Below are 20,753 nucleotides of genomic sequence, written 5' to 3' on the forward strand. Positions count from 1 at the left end.
TTTGCAAGAAATGAATCAGTGTAACTAAAATTTTAAAGTAAATACCATCTTGATTGGTGCCCCGTGAGGTAACACTCACCAAAGGAGCACAGAAATGACTACTGAAGCTGAGAAAGCACTGAAGCAAGTCATGGAAATCTCAGATGTGAGACACCACACGACTCCAATTCTGACAGCTGTCCTAGCTGGGCTGAGGCACACCATGATTAAAATCATTGTAGTTCTCTCACATAATAACGGATCCCAGGCCGAAATTCATTACAGGGTGTCTGGCCACGTGAAGGGTGAGGTTTGCAGAACTCTACAAGCAGCAGCCTGGGGAGGAGACATCTTGCTTAATGTCAAGGAGAGTCCGTGGGGATGAAATTCCTTGACAGCTTTTTCAGAGTGAATTGGTCAACAAACCATCTTGTAGCTGGTTTCCTATCTACCCTCTCAGGAACAGGAGACAGGAGAGACTTACCTGTTGGGCACAGCAGGCAAAGTGAGTGGGGTCCAGGGTGCTTTTACAGCTTATGAAAATAGTTTAATTTATTGAATGAGTCTGATGACAATGGAGGTTATGAAGGTAAAAACTGGATAAATAATCACTCTATTCAGGAAACCAACTCATTCAAAGGCACAATTCTTATTTTTTTATTTTATGTTTTACAGCTAGGGTCTCAGTCTGTAGTTCAGGCTGGAGTGCAGTGGTGTGATCATAGTGAGGCAGGAGAATAGAGTCTAGAGGCAGGGAATCTAAGGCCGTTTCATGCTGACTTCCTAGAACTAAATTGAAAGGAAAACCCTAACTTTCCAAGCCTAAGTAACAAAAGGACCAACGGCTACACCCTTTGCAAACTCCCACCCTTTCCGTGGGGGCAGAAGGGAAATTGAAAGACTGATTGCAGGCCAAGTCTTCCTTTGCATAGAAGTACAACTTTGTAACTGCACTTTAGCCTCTGAGTGGTTGCTTTCAGCAACCAGTGAGATGTTTGCATAGGAGTGTGACCATTGTAACTTCACTTCAGCCTCTGATTGCGGGCCACCACTTCATTTACATGAGGCGAACAGCAAATCGCCAATGGAAAACATCTAGGGGGTATTAGGACCTGAGAAGATCCTGTATCAGGGCCCTTGAACGGTTGCTACAGCGGCTCCTGTGAAGTGTACTTTAGTTTTCACTAAATCTCTGGTTTTGTTGCTTCATTCTTTCCTTGATTTGTTTGTGCGTTTTGTCCAATTTTTGTTCCAAACGCCAAGAACCTGGACTTCCTCACCAGTAACAATAGCTCACTGCAGCCTGGAACGCCTGGGCTCAGGGGATCCTCCCACTTAAGCCTCCTGAGTAGCTTGGACTACAGGCGCGTACCACGAGGTCCGGCTACTTTTATTTTTTATTTTTTATTTTGTTAGTAATGGGTGTCTTGCTAGGTTGCTTAGGCTGGTCTCAAACTCCTGGGCTCAAGCGATCCTCCCGCCTCAGCCTCCCAGAGTAGCTAGGATTACAGGCCGACATCACCGGGCCCAACGGCTCCGGGGCTAGATTGGGTCTCGCTCCTCCCCCCTTCCCCCTGCCCCAAATCAGCAGTAACAGGGCGGCTCAGTGCCTTCCTCCTGGCAGTCACAACGCTGGGAGTGGGAGTGGTCAAGGAAGCCGCAAAATGCAGCAATGGAGCAAGGGTTTCCGACACAGGCCTGCCCGGAAGCCGCACCCTGACCAGGAGCGCGCCCCTGACTTTAGAAGCTGCACCCTGACCAGGAGCGCGCCCCTGACTTTAGGGCCATGACACACACACACACACACACACACGCGCGCGCGCGGAAGCCACACACACACACACACACACACACACACACACACGGAAGCCGCAAAATGGAGCAATGGAGCAAGGATTTCCGACACAGGCCTGCCCGGAAGCCGCACCCTGACCAGGAGCGCGCCCCTGACTTTAGGGCCATGACACACACACACACACACACACACACACACATACACACACACACACACACGGAAGCCGCAAAATGGAGCAATGGAGCAAGGGTTTCCGACACAGGCCTGCCCGGAAGCCGCACCCTGACCAGGAGCGCGCCCCTGACTTTAGGGCCATGACACACACACACACACACACACACACACACACACACACGGAAGCCGCAAAATGGAGCAATGGAGCAAGGGTTTCCGACACAGGCCTGCCCGGAAGCCGCACCCTGACCAGGAGCGCGCCCCTGACTTTAGGGCCATGCCCTGGCCGCGAGGGCATGCCAGCAAGGCCTTCCATCACACACACACACACACACACACACACACACACACACACCCCGCGACCGGAGGCGACCAGAGCAGCAGCCGGCTCCCCATCGCGTGCAGGCGTCGGACCCAAAGTCCACCCGCCCGAACTCAGACCAGAAGCCAGAGGACCCCAGCGCAGATTCCACGGAGGCATCTGGCTTCATCGACCGCGCTCCCAGCCAAGATCCTGCCACGAAGACACCACCGACCTCCGCCTGGGCTTCCTGTTCCATGAGCTCCAGGAAAGCGACGGTCAGTGCCTGGCTCGGGACCCCGACCTGTGCATTGGTGAATTCTTGGAAAGTAACTTTCCTGGAGAGAGGCGCGTGGACCGGCGCCTCTCTTAGGCGCTCTGTGCCCGGTCAAACACACACACACACACACTCTCTCTCTCTCTCTCATCTCTATCTCTATGTCTATGTCTATGTCTATCTCTATCTCTATCTCTGTCTCTCCTCTCTCTCTCCCCCTCCCTTTCCCTCTCCTCCTTTCCAGATGCAAAGGCTATAGGGACTTCGGTGATTGAAGTGGGAGGAGAGGATAAGAAGAAAATAGGGTCTGAACCCGAGCAGGGAGCAGAAGCAGAAGAAAGTCACGTCTGTGCGGGAGCTCCGCGGACCCCATGTTCGGCGAGAACCAGAAGGGCGGCGGTGGAGACCAGGAGCCCAGGCAGCAGCAGCCTGAGGAGTCCGCCCAGGACTCTTCCTCCTCGGAGCTGCATCCCCAAGATCAGCAGCACCTCTTCTCCCCTAGCGCATTCAGTGGGTTGCGCCTGAAGGAGCTAGACAGCATTTTCCAATGCTCTCAATATCCTGACGTGTTTGCTAGGTAAGCGGCTTGCTCTGGAGGTGCGCAATTCTCCAGGACGCTAGGGCTCTTCCCGGGACGCCTTTGGCTCTGCCCCAGTCTCGCTCCCTCCCCTCCAGAGTCAAAAGCTACATATGGAGCTCAAGGTCACAGGAGTAGGCCACTTCGAGCTGTGGGGTGGGGGCGATGCCTACTGGGCATTAAGGTATTTTTTCACGCATTATAGAAACGAATCAAGCCAGGCAACTTTGGCCAGACTCCTGTTTTGGAAATGTTTTATTGGAATTGCGATTGACATCAGGGTGAGGAGAGCGAGTCCTACAGGGTTGGATCTTGCCTTTACTGAACATTTTAACAATTTGGTTACTGTGGATTTTTTTCATTGGTCTTGATTTTTAAAGTAATGCCTTAACATTTGTTAATCTTCAGGCTGGTTCGGTGGCTCACGCCTGTAATCCTAACACTCTGGGAGGCCGAGGCGAGAGGATCACTTGAGTCCAGGCCTTCAAGACCAGCCTGAGTAATATAATGATACTCTGTCGCTACATAAAAATTTAAAAAATTAGACAGGCATGGTGGCACACACATGTAGTCACAGCTACTCTGTAGGATTGCTTGAGCCTACGTGGGTTCGTGGGTTCAGTGAACCATGATTGTGTCACCCCTCCTCCAGCCTGGACAACAGAGCTAGACCCTATCTCTAAAATTAAATAGATAGATGGACAGTTAGATAGACAGAGATATCTTGAATCCTGAGTGTTTTAGTGCTCTCTTAAATTCTGCACACCAAGGACAGCCATCCCTAATGCAATCATGGGGCGAGGTATCACAGAAAAATATGCTGGAGCGGTTGAGAGGATAGACATTTCTAAACCGGTATGAAACGTTCATCAGTGTATTTCATTTCATTCACAATTCTGAAAAAGTTTAAATACTGAACGTTTGTGGTTTTCTGCCCAAGAAAGGAGCTTACAATATTCATGGATGTGAGTGAAGCCAAAGTGGAAGCCAGTAAGCCTGATGAAAGCAATTGGTCAGAGTAGCCACTCTGAAACATGCTTCAGTCCTTGGATAACTTTGTCCTACACATTCTCAAGTTGGCCTGTTTTTGTTGCCTTTTCTATGTTTATGAAGTGAGTTCTGAACTTTAGAGGGTGAAAAATGGGATAAGGAAACCCCAGCTTATAGAAATTACCCATTACCAGAGGGAATATGCTTTCTAATGGAAAAATAAAACTATACATACCAAACTGCTACTTCTATTTCCTGTACAAAATTAAGAATAAATAAAGATCAATTCCTTCCAACAATGGTATCCTTTAGAGAATACTTCTGTGCGGAGGTATCTTGGGACTGAGTCTGACTTCAAAGTTTGCAAATTAATGCACCAAAGAGCTAGGATGTGAGAAGTTTCAACTGTATTTAAAATATTTAAACCAAGCTATGTTCTTGGCTCAGTGAGTGAGTTTATAAATATTTGGGCATTGGGTTAAGGGAATAAGTCACACACACAGACAACACACTATATGAGTAATTAATGTATGTTTAGTTTCACTGAGACTGATAGGGAGGAGATAGCTTAAAAGTCCAAGTGCCTGGTGGTCCTAATGTTTTTTCGAAGTGTCTGATGAAGACATGTAGAAAGTGGCTGCCTGAAATTTTAATTTTCTGGAATACTTCGATGTGTCAGCCTGAAAACACTGCTAATATACACACATTACAGTGGCGGTTGCGGGGAGACAGGTTTGCAAACTGGAAATTTGTCTGAAAATTGGAACAAACAAGAACAATTTTGAATAAGGTTCCTGTCACCTAAGAAGGATGAAAAGGTTAAAGAAGAATGGCATACACTTACATATATACCTTGAAGAAATGGCACAAAGTGAACTTTATGAGTGAATATTCTCTTGAGGAATTTCTAACAACTAAGGAATTATTTTGGTGAGACTATCTAAAGAGGTGGGTTTTACGAAATTTGTTTGGTGATGGGGGGCACACTCAATTTAAACCAGATTCTTACCTGTGCTAATTTAAAATACTTTTTCATTTTCACAGGCAGTGATGATTAATTTGTAGGTCATGGGATCAAAAGATTACTAAGATTACTTAAGTTTTATTAAGAGAGAATTTTGCAAAATGAAAACAAAATCCAGGATAAGGTTATGAGCCCCGCTCTGCAGTTTGTGTGAGTGCAGTGATGGAAAGGAGCTGCAGAGCTAGTGCGGGTGACTTTTAGTGAATTTAGAACTAGTTTTGCCCAATTTTTCAGACAGAATAGAGACCTATCCATGCTAATAGGAACATTCATGCCCAACTCCGGACTCTAGGGGAAGCTTCCTAAGTGGCTACTCAGTATTTATGGGAAGGCAACAGCTAAGCATTGATTCAACATGCTCCAGATTCTGTCCACTGCCCTCCCTTTTTGTGGGGGACACAAGGGAATAGGAGTCATTCTGGCCCAAAGGTCCTGCTGCTTCAGAAGAATCATGAGAGGAGACTCCACCAAAGCCAGAAGGAGGCTGTTCTCCCTTTTCTCCCCCATCCCCAGACCAGAAGGCATATTATTACACCTTCCCTAACTCAAAATGGACAATCACAACGTCCAATGTATTTTATTGCTCTCTTCATCCTTAAGAGATCTAGAATTCCTGCTAATTAAAAATAGAAAGGGCATATTTGGGGTTATTGGCACTCAGATCAAGGAGATGGTCCCCTGAGCAGTGATCCAGACTCATCATTCACTGGACTAGGCAGTCATTTGTTCATGGTGTCTTCTTACTGTGCAACCACCACAGTAGAAAACAACAAAAAGAAAAATGGGAAGGTGAAGGAAGCCAGGCCCATTTTTCAAGAAACATTAAGTTCTTCTCAATACAGCCTTTGCTTTTGAGCAATCTCTAGCAATGCAAGGCTTCTCGTTCGCTATTAAAAGTGCTTAATTGTGACCATCAAGGCTGTACTATGAAGTGATTGCTAAGATAAGTGCCATGGTTCAATCAGAATTTCCTCTCGCAGGGGTTACATCAAAGTCCAGTTTCACAGCACTTAATGTGTTCCCAGTGTAAAGCAAGGCTCTGTTTTCTTAGGAAAGCATGCTTGCTTTTTTTTTTTTTCCCCTGTATTGTCCACTATTTCACTCTGCGACCTTCACAGTTATGGATATGAAATGTCAGGAAAGCAGTTGCATGTAATGTGGGACTTCTGCACAGAGAGGAGGTTATTGCTACCCAGTGGCCCCAGCACCTGGCTGAATTGGGAAACATCTAGGAATGCACCTGTGTATGCCCACTGCCATCCTCAACAGATAAGTTTGAAACCAACATTTATTTCCCAATGTGGCACCTGTTCTTTTTAAACATCAGCTTCCTCAATGCTATAGGTACCCTCTAAACAGAACTACAGAATCTATAGAAATGAAAGCCACAGGACACCATCAGACCGAGTTCTGACCTCTACTGTGTCCCAGTTGAGCACATGGTTTCGCCATATTGCGATTGAAAGCCAAAGAAATATTCCACACAAATCCTGCAGTAAACACTAACATTCAATTTGACACACACTAACAGAACATTTTTTTCATGCTCAGGAAAAGAATAGTGAATACCATTTCCCATAACTGATGGAGTCTTCAAGAGACATGTATGTATTTGTTTGTTTTGTTTTTGTTTTTGACTCAGGGTCTCACTCTCTCGTCCAGGCTGGAGTGCAGTGGCCCGATCTCACCTCACTGCGACTTCCACCTCCCAGGCTCAAGGGATCCTCCCACCTCAGCCTCCTCTGTAGCTGGGACTACAGGCATGCACCACCATGCCCAGCTGATTTTTGTATGTTTAATGGAGCTGGGGTTTCACCATGTTGCCCAGGCTTGTCTCAAACTCCTGGGCTCAGGCAATCCACCCCTGGGATCGCTTGAATGGAGCCACGGCACCCTGTCGACATATATATTATTTTCAATGCCTCTCTAGTTCTTCCAAGTTCCAGAAGAATTAAGGCATGGGGCAGAGGAAATAGTCAAAAAGAATGCTTTAGATAATAGTTTCCACTCAGTCTAAGTTTCAAAACAAAGAGTTATTTTAAAAGTAATCCCACAAAACCCATGTATGTTAAAATGTACTTCAAATATTTCAACGGCAACAATCAGGCCAGGTGTGATCACCCAGGCCTGTAATCCCGGCACTTTTGGAAACCGAGGTGAGAGGATTGCTTGAGCTCAGGAGTTCAAAACCAGCCCGGGCAACATATTGAGATCTCATTTCTCAAAAGGGATTTAAAAATAAACATATGAAAAGGAAAAAAGGCAAAGATGAGAAATTAACTGTTCTAATACAAGTTTAAAATTTTTATTTATTAAAAAAATTTAACAGTGGTTACCAGAAAATAGGTTCACCCAAGATAGACGGTCTTCGTAAATGTTAGTTTCAGCTGAAAAGTTATGAACACAATCTTGGGAGGAGTCCAGGCACTTCTGCATTCTACAGTAATCAAAAACATTGGGGGTTTTGCTTTCTAAAGTTTCTTTTTTGTTGTTGTTTTTGAGACAGAGTCTCACTCTGTCACCCAGGCTGGAGTGCAATGGCTGAATATCTGCACACTGCAGCCCCATTTGAAAAGCTCATCTTCAGTCTGAAGTAACTACATCAATAGGAGCAGGTTGGATTTTTAATCAGGTTTCCTCAAGGATACCTAAGGGGCCATTCATCCTCTGAAAACTCTCTCTTTTTTTTTTCTTTTTTTTTTTTTGAGACAAGGGTCTTGCTCTGTCACCCAGATTGGAGTGCAGTGGCACAATCTTGGCTCACTGCAACCTCTGCCTCTCAGGTTCAAGCGATCCACCTGTCTCATGCTACCTAGTAGCTGGGACTACCCTGGTGCGCTACCAAGTCCAGGTAATTTTTTTATTTTCACCGTGGAGTTTCACCATGTTGGCCAGGCTGGTCTCGAACTCCTGACAGCACGTGATCTGCCCGCCTTGGCCTCCCAAATTGCTGGGATTACAGGCGTGAGCCACTGGGCTGGCCTTCATCCTCTGAAAACTCTTGGGAGTGAAAAAGATGGTCTGAAAAAAAAAGGCTTGGTCATGGCGGAGTGGGCGCATCACTGCACTCACGCGAACTGCACAGCACAGCTCATAACCTCATCCTGGATTTTCTTTTTGTTTTGAAAATATACTCGGTCAATAATACTTAAGTAATCTTAGCAATTTCTTCATCTCATGCCCTACAAATTAATCATCACTGCCTGGGAAATTGAAAAAGCATTTCAAATTAGCACAGGTAAGAACCTGGTCTAAATTGAGCGTACCCCACCCCACCACCAAACAAATTACATGAAACCCACCAAGTAACATTAAAAAAAAAAAAAAATCCTTAGTTGTCAGAAATTCCTAAAGAGAATATTCCCTCATAGAGCTCCATTTGTGCCATATCTTCAAGGTATATATTTGAGTGTATGCAATTTTTCTTTAACCTTTTCACCCTTCTTAGGTGAGTGAAAACTTATTCAATAATTGTTCTTTTTTATTCCAATTTTTAAACAAATATCCAGTTTGCAAACCTGCCCCCTCCCCACACCCCCACTGTAATACCAGTATATTAGCAGTGTATTCAGGCTTACAAATCAAAGTATTTGAGAAAATCAAAATTTCGGGCTGCCACTTTCTACATGGCTTCATCAGACCCTTAAAAACAACAGCAGGACCACCAGGCACTTGGACTTTTAAGCTATGTCCTCCCCATCAGTCTCAGTGAAACTAAACATACATTAATTACTCATATAATGTGTTCTTTCTGTGTGTAACTTATTCCCTCACTCCAATGCCTGAATATTTATAAATTCGGTCATTTAGCTAAGAACATAGCCTGGTTTAAATATTTTAAATACAGTTGAACCTTCTCACAATATAGCTCCTTGGTGCATTAATTTGCCAACTCCTCAAGTCAGACTCAGTCCCAATATAACTCTACACAGAAGTGTTCTCTAAAGGATACCATTGTTAGAAGGAATGGAACTTTATTTATACTTAATCTTGTACAGGAAATAGAAGTAACAGTTTAGTTCTGTTTCGTTTTCTTTTTCCATTAGAAAGCATATTCCCTCTGGTAATGGGAAATTTCCATAGGCTAAGGTTTATGTATCCCATTACTCCCCCACTAAAGTTCAAAACTCACTTGGCAAACATAGAAAAGGCAACAAAAACAGCCCAATTTAAGAATGTGTAGGACAAAGGTATCCAAGGACTGAGGCAGGTTTCAGAGTGGCTACTCTGACCAATTGCTTTCATCAGGCTTACTGGCTTCCACTTTGGCTTCACTCATATCCATGCATATTGCAAGCTGCTTTCTGGGGAAGAAAACAACAAAAATTCAGTATTTGGGATTGTGGATGAAATGAAATACACCTATGAGCATTTCATAACAGTTTGAAAATGTCTATCCTCCCAACTGCTCCTGCACATTTTTCTGTGATACCTAGCCCCAGGCTTGCATTAGGTAGGGATGGTTGTTCTTTGTGTGCAGAATTTAAGAGGGGGCTAAAACACTCAGGATTCAAGATTTCTCTCTAGCTACCTACCTATCAATCAATCAATCATCTATTTATGTAATTTATCTATGTATCTAATTTTAGAGACAGGGTCTAGCTCTGTAGCACAGGCTGGAGGGCAGTGGCCGGATCATGGTTCACTGAAGCCTTGAACTTCAAGCTCAAGTTTGGAGTTCGGGTGTATGCTGCTAACATGCCCAGATAATTTTACAAAATTTTTTGTAGAGATGAAGTCTCACTATATTGGTCAGCCTGGTCCTGAACTCCTGGACTCAAGCGATCCTCCTGACTTGCCCTCCCAGAGTGCTGGGATTACAGCCATAAGCCACCACACCAGCCCGAAGATTAATAATTTTTAATGCAAATATTTAACTTGATTCATTTCTATACTGCGTGAAAAATACCTTGATACCCAGTTGCTATCGCCAGCATCCCACAGCTCAAGAGCGGCCCTGAGCCAGTGGCCTTGAGCCCCCTAAATAGCTCTTGGCACTGGAGGGTGGTAACGAGACATGGGTAGAGCCAAAGGCGTCCAGGGAAGTGCCCCAGCGTCCTGGGAACTAGGTAGCTCCAGAGCAAGCCGCTTACCGGCGATCACGGGATATTCAGAGCGTGGGAAAATGCTGTCTAGCTCTTTCAGGTGCAACCTGCTGAATGCACTGGTGCTGAAGAGACGCTGCTAATATTGAGGTTGTGGCTCCTCCTGGGCTGGAAGCCTCAGGCTGCTACTGTGAGGGCTCCTGGTCGCCACCGTCGCCCTTCTGGTTCTACTTGACCGTGGGATCGGCAGCTCCCGCGCAGACATGACTTTCTACTTCTGCTCCGGCTCCCTGCTCGGGTTCGGGCCGTATTTTCTTCTCACTGTCTCCTCCCGCTTCAATCACCGAAGTCCCTACAGCCTTCGCATCTGGAAAGGAGGAAAGGCAAAGAGAGATTGAGTGAGGAGAGAGATGAGAGAGAGAGATATCAGGGCGTTTGGCGCGGGCATAGGGCAGCATAGAACCGCAGCCTGAGAGAGGAGGTGCAGCAGCGTCCGGTCCACGCGTCCCTCTCCAGGAAAGTTCCCTTCCAAGAGTTCCCCAAAGCACCGGTCTGAGTCCCCAGACAGGCACTGACTGTCGCCTTCCTGGAGCTCATGGAACAGGAAATCCAGGCCGGGGTCACCTGTGTCTTCGTGGCCGGATCTGGGCTGGGACCCCATCTGGGAGCGCCGTGGATGAAGCGTTGCGCCTCCGCGCTTACGGTGTGTGTGTGTGGCGGAAGGCCCTACTGGCAGGCGCTCACAGCGCGAGCGTGGCCGTTAAATCAGGGACGCATTTGTGGTCAGGGCATGGGGAGGAGTGGAGGGGTCGGGCGTGTGTGGGGACCTTTGATCCATTTTGCGGCTTCGTTGACCACTCCCACTGCGGGCAGGGTGACTGCGGGAGGAAGGGGTTGAGCTGTCTGGTGCAAGTCGAAATTGAGGCAGGATCACCTTCCAGGATTACAATACTTATTTTAATTATCTCCAGTTATTTTGAGGTAAGTAATGAAGTAGACATCACCAGATATCTATAATACTAACTCTTTATAATAAGAAGAAATAAGAAGTTGGAGTGGTAAATCATTATTTTTTCAACTTCATGACATCATATTTTTTTCTGGTTATTTCTAGTTAAATCTATTTCACTACTGACATAGTTACCACCAGATATCTGTAGTATAAACTCATTATTTCACAAAAAAATAAGAATTTGAGTTTGTGAAGACTGTGCTTTCAAACATCACTGCACTCCAGCGTAGGCAACACAGCGAGGTGCTGTCTCAAAAAAAGAAAAAGAAGGAAATGAAGGAAGAAAGGAAAGAAAGGACAGAAAAGAAGGAAGAAGGAAAGAAAAGGGAAGGAAAAGGAAAAGAAGAGAAAAAAGGAAAGAAAAAAGAAAGAAAAGAAAGTATTTATGAGAATATTTTCTCACCTCCTTGTCTCTAGCGTAGGACAGGCAAGCCGCCAAATTGGGATTTTGCCCGGATGGAGGGTGAGCGGGTGGTGAGACAGAGCAACTTTTATTGAACCAGTATTGCTCCTTGCAGAACAGCGCTAACCCATAGGCAGTGCACCCGGAGCCAGCAGCAGATGGGCTGTTGGCAGCTGTATTTATACCCACTTTTAATTATGTGCTAATCAATAGGTAGGTTATTGAGAACTTTCAAGAAAACGAGTGAGGAGTATCCAGAAAATACAAGGTAACTTCCTGGCTATTGCCATGGCCCCTGGCTATGGCAGTTGTGAATTGTCTTTATACTGGGAGTGTCTTGCTGCTAATGGGCAGTGAAGACAACTAGAGGTAGCTTTCGTTGCCATCTGCTGGATTTGGATGGCTTCTTCCCTGCATCCTGGTTTTTCGGGTTTTTGTTGTTGTTTTTCTTTTCTTTTCTTTTCTTTTTTTTTTTTAAGGGAGTCTCACTGTGTCCCGAGGCTGGAGTGCAATGGTGTGATCGCAGCTCACTGCAACTTCTACCTCCCGGGTTCAAGCGATTCTTCTGCCTCAGCCTCCTGAGTAGCTGGGATTACAGGCACCCGTCACCACGCCCAACTCATTTTTGTATTTTCAGTAGAGACGGGTTTTCACCATGTTGGCCAGGCTGGTCTCGAACTCCTGGCCTCAAGTGATCCGCCCACCTTGGCCTCCTAAAGTGCAGGAATTACAGGTGCGAGCCAACAGCCTGGGCCAACTGCATCCTGTTTTGACTCGATCCTGTTTCCATCAGTGGGGTCGTGACCCTGTGACTGGAAAATAAGTTCTGCGGGCCTCCTACGTCATCTTCATTTCCATATTAATAGTTATATCCAATTAGTTAGTGTCCTGGGTACAAATACTTATCTACAGCACTAACTCATTATATCCACAATAGAAATGACTGTAGTGTTGAGAAGAATATTGTTTCAACTTCCTGGATTGATCAACTTTTCATCAGCAGAGAATTTAGAGTTGAAAAGAACATGACTGGCAACTTCCTGCCTTCAACTAGGTATTCTTGTTATTTCTGGTTATTTCTAGGTAAATAATTACAAAGGTACCAACTGAACATTTACAGTATTAACTATTCCAATGATAAGGAGAATTTACAATGGACAAGTTTGTATTGTGTTTTTTAGTTCTCCAGCTTTAACTACTTATTCTGCTCATGTTTAGTTATCCAGAGTAAACCAAATGCCTCTTGATTACTACTTATTTATAGTAGTAGCATTCAAAAAATATAGAACAGAGAAGTATAGTTTTTTTTGTTGTTGTTTTTTGGACAGCTAGTAGTTTTCCAGTTATTTCTAGAGATATCTATGTATCACTAGTTGTCTACCTTTCCAGTACTTAACTTCAAGAAGAAATAATAAGTTTCACTTGAGAAAAATGTTTTCCAGCATCCTGGCTTCAATTAATTTTCTAGTTATTTCCAGTTATTTCTCTATAAGTAGTTATATAAGTAACACTAGTCATCTATATTACTAACATATTCCTTCAATGATAAGAAGTTACATTGAGAAAAATGCGTTATTTAGCTTTCTGCTTTCAACTAGTCATTCAGGTTGTATCTATTTTTTATTATTTATTTACCTTTGAGATGGCCTCACTCTGTTGCCCAGGCTGGAGTACAATAAGCCCATCAAGCTCACTGCAGCCTCTAACTCCCAGGCTCTATTGACCCTCCCACCTCAGCCTCCTGAGTAGCTGGGACTACAGGCTCACACCACCACACATGGCTAATTTTTAAATCTTTGGTAGAGATAGGTTCTCCCTATGTTGCCCAGACTAGGTTATATCTAGTTATCTTTATATAAAGCTTACCTTAGAGGCTGGGTGCAGTGGCTCACGCCTGTCAACCCAGTGCTTTGGGAGGCCAAGGTGGGAGGATGGCTTGAGACCAGGAGTTCCAGATCAGCCTGAGCAACATAGTGAGACCTCATCTCTACCTAAAAAAAAATAAAAAATAAAAAATAATTAACTAGGCGTGGTGGCGTATGCCTGTAGTCCTAGCTGCTTGGGAGCCTGAAGCAGAAGGATCACTTGAGCCAGGGAGTTTGATGTTACAGTGAACCATGATAGTGCCATTTCACTCCATCCTGGGTAACAGAGTGAGAACCTGTCTCAAAAAAATAAAAATAAAGCTTACCTTAGTATGCTAGGAATTTTTAGTACTAAATGCACATTCCAAAAAGAAATATTAAAAACAAATATTTTAGAGATGAAAAGCATGTATTTTTCAGCTTTATGGCTTTAAGTAGCTTTCTAGCTAATTTTAGGTATCTCTAACTTAAAAATTACATAGCTACCACTAGTTATCTATATTTCCAGTACCTTATGTCAAAAGAAATTAAATTCGGATGTAAAAAGAATGTGTTTTTCAACATCCTAGATTCAGGTATTTTTCTAGTTATTTCCGATATGTCTAAGTAAGTACTTAACTAGGAACCACATATTATCTATATTATAGCAAGTTTTTTTAAAATAAGAATTATGAAGTCAAATTTGAGGAAAACGTGTTTGACAGCATCCTGCCTTCACATACTCAGTCTAGTTCTAGTAATAACTAGTTATCTTTACATACGTCTTACAAAGATAACTGTGTTTATAGCACTACTTCGATATTACAAAAGATGTAAATATTTAAATGTGAGAAGGGTGGGTTGATTAAAATTCTAAATTAAATCAGTATATCTAGTTATATCTAGTTAACAAGGTGTGACTAATTACGTATTGGGCTAACTCATTAATTAAACAAGATACAGGAATTCAGATGTGAGAAAAGATTGGTTTTGCATTCTCTGGCTTCAAGTCATGATTGCTTTATGCCTGCATTTAAGTAGTTACCAAGTCATCAGTAGGTATCTCTAGTATTGACTCATTTTTCCAATAAGCAGTAAGAAGTTATTGTGAGAAAAATGTGAGAAAATTATCTTCCCAAATGGAGGGATCATTCTCCTCCGTATAACTGCAACTGGGGCCCACCTTATACCATGCTCAACTATCCCCACAACCAGGGTGACACTATGAAGTGAAGGCAACAGAGGCAGCTGCTCAAGGACACCCCAATGGTCCACTGTCAGGATACTGAAATTTCTTCATTCTGTTACCAAGCATAGCATTAACAGCAGGTACTGACTGCAATGTGTCCACTAGACTCACATCTGGGAGCTGGGTAAAAACCCTTAAAGAATATTAACAATGGGAGGAGAGAGACAAAGCAATAAGCATAGTCCAAAACAGAACTGAAGGGAAGTGGGTACAGCATTAACTTTCCTAAAATATTTTTCCAATAAGGAAATAGCTTCTCCCAGTGTAGTTTAAAATGTCAATGGCATAGAGTTATATGTTGTGGGTTTTTTTTACTTATGATATTAATTGTTCAATATACTAAACCAATACCTTTATAAAATCTCTGATTGAAGGTTTGTTTAAAAATAGGTGGGTCAACTCTTCAAGGAGAACTATAAACCACTGCTCAACGAAATAAAAGAGAACACAAACAAATGGAGGAACATTCCATGCTCATGGATAGGAGGATCAATATCATGAAAATGGCCATACTGCCAAGGTAATTTATAGATTCAATGCCATCCCCATCAAGCTACCAAGGACTCTCTTCACAGAATTGGAAAAAACTACTTTAAAGTTCATATGCAACCAAAAAAGAGCCCGCATTGCCAAGACAATCCTAAGCCAAAAGAATAAAGCTGGAGGCATCATGCCACCTGACTTCAAACTATACTACAAGGCTACAGTAACCACAACAGCATGGTCCTGGTACCAAAACAGAGACACAGACCAATGGAACAGAACAGATCCATCGGAAATAATACCACACATCTACAACCATCTGATCTTTGACAAACCTGACAAAAACAAGAAATGGGGAAAGGATGCCCCATTTAATAAATGGTGCTGAGAAAACTGGCTAGCCATAAGTAGAAAGCTGAAACTGGATCCCTTCCTTACACCTTATACAAAAATTAATTCAAGATGGATTAAAGACTTAAATGTTAGACCTAAAACCACAAAAACCCTAGAAGAAAACCTAGGTAGTACCATTCAGGACATAGGCATGGGCAAGGACTTCATGACTAAAACACCAAAAGCAATGACAACAAAAGCCAGCATTGACAAGTGGGATCTAATTAAACTAAAGAGCTTCTGCACAGCAAAAGAAACTACCATCAGAGTGAACAGGCAACCTACAGAATGGGAGAAAATTTTTGCAATCTACCCATGTGACAAAAGGCTAATATCCAGAATCTACAAAGAACTTAAACAAATTTACAAGAAAAAACCCCATCAAAAAGCGGGCAAAGGATATGAACAGACACTTCTCAAAAGAAGAGACTTATGCAGCCAACAGACACATGAATAAATGCTCATCATCACTGGCCATCAGAGAAATGCAAATCAAAACCATAATGAGATACCATCTCACACCAGTTAGAATGGTGATCATTAAAAAGTCAGGAAACAACAGGTGCTGGAGAGGATGTGGAGAAACAGGAACACTTTTACACTGTTGGTGGGACTGTCAACCATTGTAGAAGACAGTGTGGCGATCCCTCAAGTTTCTAGAATGAGAAATACCACTTGACCCAGCCATCCCATTGCTGGGTATATACCCAAAGGATTTTTGTATAAGGTGTAAGGAAGGGATCCAGTTTTAGCTTTCTACATACAGCTAGCCAGTTTTCCCAGCACCATTTATTAAATGGGGTATCCTTTCCCCATTTCTTGTTTTTGTCAGGTTTGTCAAAGATCAGATGGTTGTAGATGTGTGGTATTGTTTCTGATGGCTCTATTCTGTTCCATTGGTCTGTGTCTCTGTTTTGGTACCAGGACCATGCTGTTTTGGTTACTGTAGCCTTGTAGTATAGTTTGAAGTCAGGTAGCATGATGCCTCCAGCTTTGTTCTTTTGGCTTAGGATTGTCTTGGCAATGCGGGCTCTTTTTTGGTGCCATATGAACTTTAAAGCAGTTTTTTCCAATTCTGTGAAGAGAGTCCTTGGTAGCTTGATGGGGATGGCATTGAATCTATAAATTAACTTGGGCAGTATGACCATTTTCACAATAATGATTCTTCCTATCCATGAGCATGAAATGTTCCTCCATTTGTTTGTGTCCTCTTTTATTTCACTGAGCAGTGGTTTGTAGTTCTACTTGAAGAGGTCCTTCACATCCCTTGTAAGTTGGATTCCTAGGTATTTTATTCTCTTTAAAGCAATTGTGAATGGGAGTTCATTCATGATTTGGCTCTCTGTCTGTTATTGGTGTATAGGAATGCTTGTGATTTTTGCACACTGATTTTGTATCCTGAGACTTTGCTGAAGTTGCTTATCAGCTTAAGGAGATTTTGGGCTGAGACGATGGGGTTTTCTAAATATACAATCATATCATCTGCAAACAGGGACAATTTGACTTCTTCTTTTCCTAACTGAATACCCTTTATTTCTTTCTCTTGCCTGATTGCCCTAGTCAGAACTGCCAACACTATGTTGAATAGGAGTGGTGAGAGAGGGCATCCCTGTCTTGTGCCAGTTTTCAAAGGGAATGCTTCCAGTTTTTGCCCATTCAGTATGATATTGGCTATGGGTTTGTCATAAATAGCTCTTATTATTTTGAGATACGTCCCATCAATACCTAGTTTATTGAGTTTTTAGCATGAAGGGCTGTTGAATTTTGTCGAAGGCCTTTTCAGCATCTTATTGAGATAATCATGTGGTTTTTGTCTTTGGTTCTGTTTATATGATGGATTACATTTATTGATTTGCGTATGTTGAACCAACCTTGCATCCCAGGGATGAAGCCAACTTGATCGTGGTGGATAAGCTTTTCGATGTGCTGCTGGATTCGGTTTGCCAGTATTTTATTGAGGATTTTTGCATCAATGTTCATCAGGGATATTGGTCTAAAAGTCTCTTTTTTTCTTGTGTTTCTGTCAGGCTTTGGTATCAGGATGATGCTAGCCTCATAAAATGAGTTAGGGAGGATTCTCTCTTTTTCTATTGATTGGAATAGTTTCAGAAGGAATGGTACCAGCTCCTCTTTGTACCTCTGGTAGAATTCGGCTGTGAATCCATCTGGTCCTGGACATTTTTTGGTTGGTAGGCTATTAATTGTTGCCTCAATTTCAGAGCCTGTTATTTGTCTATTCTGGGATTCAACTTCTTCCTGGTTTAGTCTTTGGAGGGTGTATTGTGTCCAGGAATTTATCCACTTATTCTAGATTTTCTAGTTTATTTGCATAGAGGTGTTTATAGTATTCTCTGATGGTAGTTGTATTTCTGTGGGATCAGTGGTGATATCCCCCTTTATCATTTTTTATTGTGTCTATTTGATTCTTCTCTATTAGTCTTGCTAGCAGTCTATCAAGTTTGTCGATCTTTTCAAAAAACCAGCTTCTGGATTCATTGATTTTTTGAAGGATTTTTTATGTTTCTATCTCCTTCAGTTCTGCTCTGATCTTAGTTATTTCTTGCCTTCTGCTAGCTTTTGAATGTGTTTGCTCTTGCTTCTCTAGTTCTTTTAATTGTGATGTTAGGGTGTCAAATTTAGATTTCTCCTGCTTTCTCTTGTGGGCATGTAGTGCTATAAATTTCCCTCTACACAATGCTTTAAATGTGTCCCAGAGATTCTGGTATGCTGTGTCTTTGTTCTCATTGGTTTCAAAGAACATCTTTATTTCTGCCTTCATTTCGTTATGTAACCAGTAGTCATTCAGGAGCCGGTTGTTCAGTTTCCATGTAGCTGAGCGGTTTTGAGTGAGTTTCTTAATCCCGAGTTCTAGTTTGATTGCACTGTGGTCTGAGAGACAGTTTGTTATCATTTCTGTTCTTTTACATTTGCTGAGGAGTGCTTTACTTCCAACTATGTGGTCAATTTTGTAATAAGTGCGATGTGGTGCTGAGAATAATGTATATTCTGTTGATTTGGGGTGGAGAGTTCTGTAGATGTCTATTAGGTTCACCTGGTGCAGAGCTGAGTTCAATTCCTGATATCCTTGTTAACTTTCTGTCTCATTGATCTGTCTAATGTTGACAGTGGGGCGTTAAAGTCTCCCATTATTATTGTGTGGGGGTCTAAGTATCTTTGTAGGTCTCTAAGGACTTGCTTTATGAACCTGGGTGCTCCTGTATTGAGTGCATATATATTCAGGATAGTTAGCTCTTCTTGTTGAATTGATCACTTTATCATTATGTAATGGCCTTCTTTGTCTCTTTTGATCTTTGTTGGTTTAAAGTCTGTTTTATCAGAGACTAGGATTGCAACCCCTACCTTTTTTTCATTTTTTATTTGCTTGGTAGTTTTCCTCTATCCCTTTATTTTGAGCCTATATGTGTCTCTGCACATGAGATGGGTCTCCTGAATATAGCACACTGATGGGTCTTGACTCTTCATCCAATTTGCCAGTCTGTGTCTTTTAATTGGGGCATTTAGCCCATTTACATTTAAGGTTAATATTGTTATGTGTGTATTTGATCCTGTCATTATGATGTTAGCTGGTTATTTTGCTTGTTAGTTGATGCAGTTTCTTCCCAGCATCGATGGTCTTTACAATTTGGCATGTTTTTGCAGTGGCTGGTTCTGGTTATTCCTTTCCATGTTTAGTGCTTCCTTCAGGAGCTCTTGTAAGGCAGGCCTGGTGGTGACAAAATCTCTCAGCATTTGCTTGTCTGTAAAGGATTTTATTTCTCCTTCACTTATGAAGCTTAGTTTGGCTGGATATGAAATTCTGGGTTGAAAATTCTTTTCTTTAAGAATGTTGAATATTGGCCCCCACCCACTTCTGGCTTGTAGAGTTTCTGCTGAGAGATCTGCTGATAGTCTGATGGGCTTCCCTTTGTGGGTAACCCAACCTTTCTCTCTGGCTGCCCTTAACATTTTTTCCTTCATTTCAACTTTGGTGAAACTGATAATTATGTGTCTTGGAGTTGCTCTTCTCGAGGAGTATCTTTGTGGCCTTCTCTGTATTTCCTGAATTTGAATGTTGGCCTGCCTTGCTAGGTTGGAGAAGTTCTCCTGGATAATATCCTGAAGAGTGTTTTCCAACTTGGTTCCATTCTCCCCGTCACTTTCAGGTACACCAATCAGACGTAGATTCGGTCTTTTCACATAGTCCCACATTTCTTGGAGACTTTGTTTGCTTCTTTTTACTCTTTTTTCTCTAAACTTCTCTTCTCACTTCATTTCATTCATTTGATCTTCAATCGCTGATATCCTTTCTTCCACTTGATCGAATCTGCTACTGAAGCTTGTGCGTGCGTCACGTAGTTCTCGTGCCATGGTTTTCAGCTCCATCAGGTCACTTAATGTGTTCTCTATGCTTTTTATTCTAGTTAGCCATTCATCTAATCTTTTTTCAAGGTTTTTAGCTTCTTTGCAATGGGTTCGAACGTCCTCCTTTAGCTCAGAGAAGTTTGTTATTACTGATCATCTGAAGCCGCCTTCTCTCAACTTGCCAAAGTCATTCTCCATCCAGCTTTGTTCTGTTGCTGGTGAGGAGCTGTGTTCCTTTGAAGGAGAAGAGGTGCTCTGATTTTTAGAAGTTTCAGCTTTTCTGCTCTGGTTTCTCCCCATCTTTGTGGTTTTATACACCTTTGGTCTTTGATGATGGTGACGTACAAATGGGGTTTTGGTGTGGATGTCCTTTCTGTTTGTTAGTTTTCCTTCTAACAGTCAGGACCCTCAGCTGCAGGTCTGTTGGAGTTTGCTGGAGGTCCACTCCAGACCCTGTTTGCCTGGGTATCACCAGCAGAGGCTCCAGAACAGCGAATATTGTAGAACAGCAAATGTTGCTGCCTGATCCTTCCTCTGGAAGCTTTGTCTCAGAGGGGCACCCAGCCATATAAGGTGTCAGTTGGCCCCTACTGGGAGGTGCCTCCCAGTTAGGCTACTCTGGAGTTAGGGACCCACTTGAGGAGGCAGTCTGTCCATTCTCAGATCTCAAACTCCATACTGGGAGATCCACTACTCTTTTCAAAGCTGTCAGACAGGGACATTTAAGTCTGCAGAAGTTTCTGCTGCCTTTTGTTCAGCTATGCCCTGTCCTCAGAGGTGGAGTCTACAGAGGTAGGCAGGCCTCCTTGAGCTGTGGTGGGCTCCACTCAGTTCAAGCTTCCCGG

The 20,753-nt window shown here is 43.0% G+C and overlaps 1 long non-coding RNA gene across 1 annotated transcript in view; it reads right to left on the reverse strand.

The window, feature by feature from the left end:
• Positions 1-717: 717 nt before the first annotated feature.
• LOC103247350 (uncharacterized) overlaps positions 718-20,753 on the reverse strand; it is a 39,006-nt gene continuing 18,970 nt past the window's right edge. The window contains exons 2-4 of the long non-coding RNA XR_502754.3: positions 13,444-13,568; positions 10,211-10,529; positions 718-9,421 (exon numbers count right to left, since the gene is read on the reverse strand). This is a non-coding gene — a long non-coding RNA (uncharacterized lncRNA). The remainder of the gene's footprint in view (positions 9,422-10,210; positions 10,530-13,443; positions 13,569-20,753) is intronic.

The sequence above is a fragment of the Chlorocebus sabaeus genome, chromosome X, assembly GCF_047675955.1.
Source record: "Chlorocebus sabaeus isolate Y175 chromosome X, mChlSab1.0.hap1, whole genome shotgun sequence".
Taxonomy (NCBI): domain Eukaryota; kingdom Metazoa; phylum Chordata; class Mammalia; order Primates; family Cercopithecidae; genus Chlorocebus; species Chlorocebus sabaeus.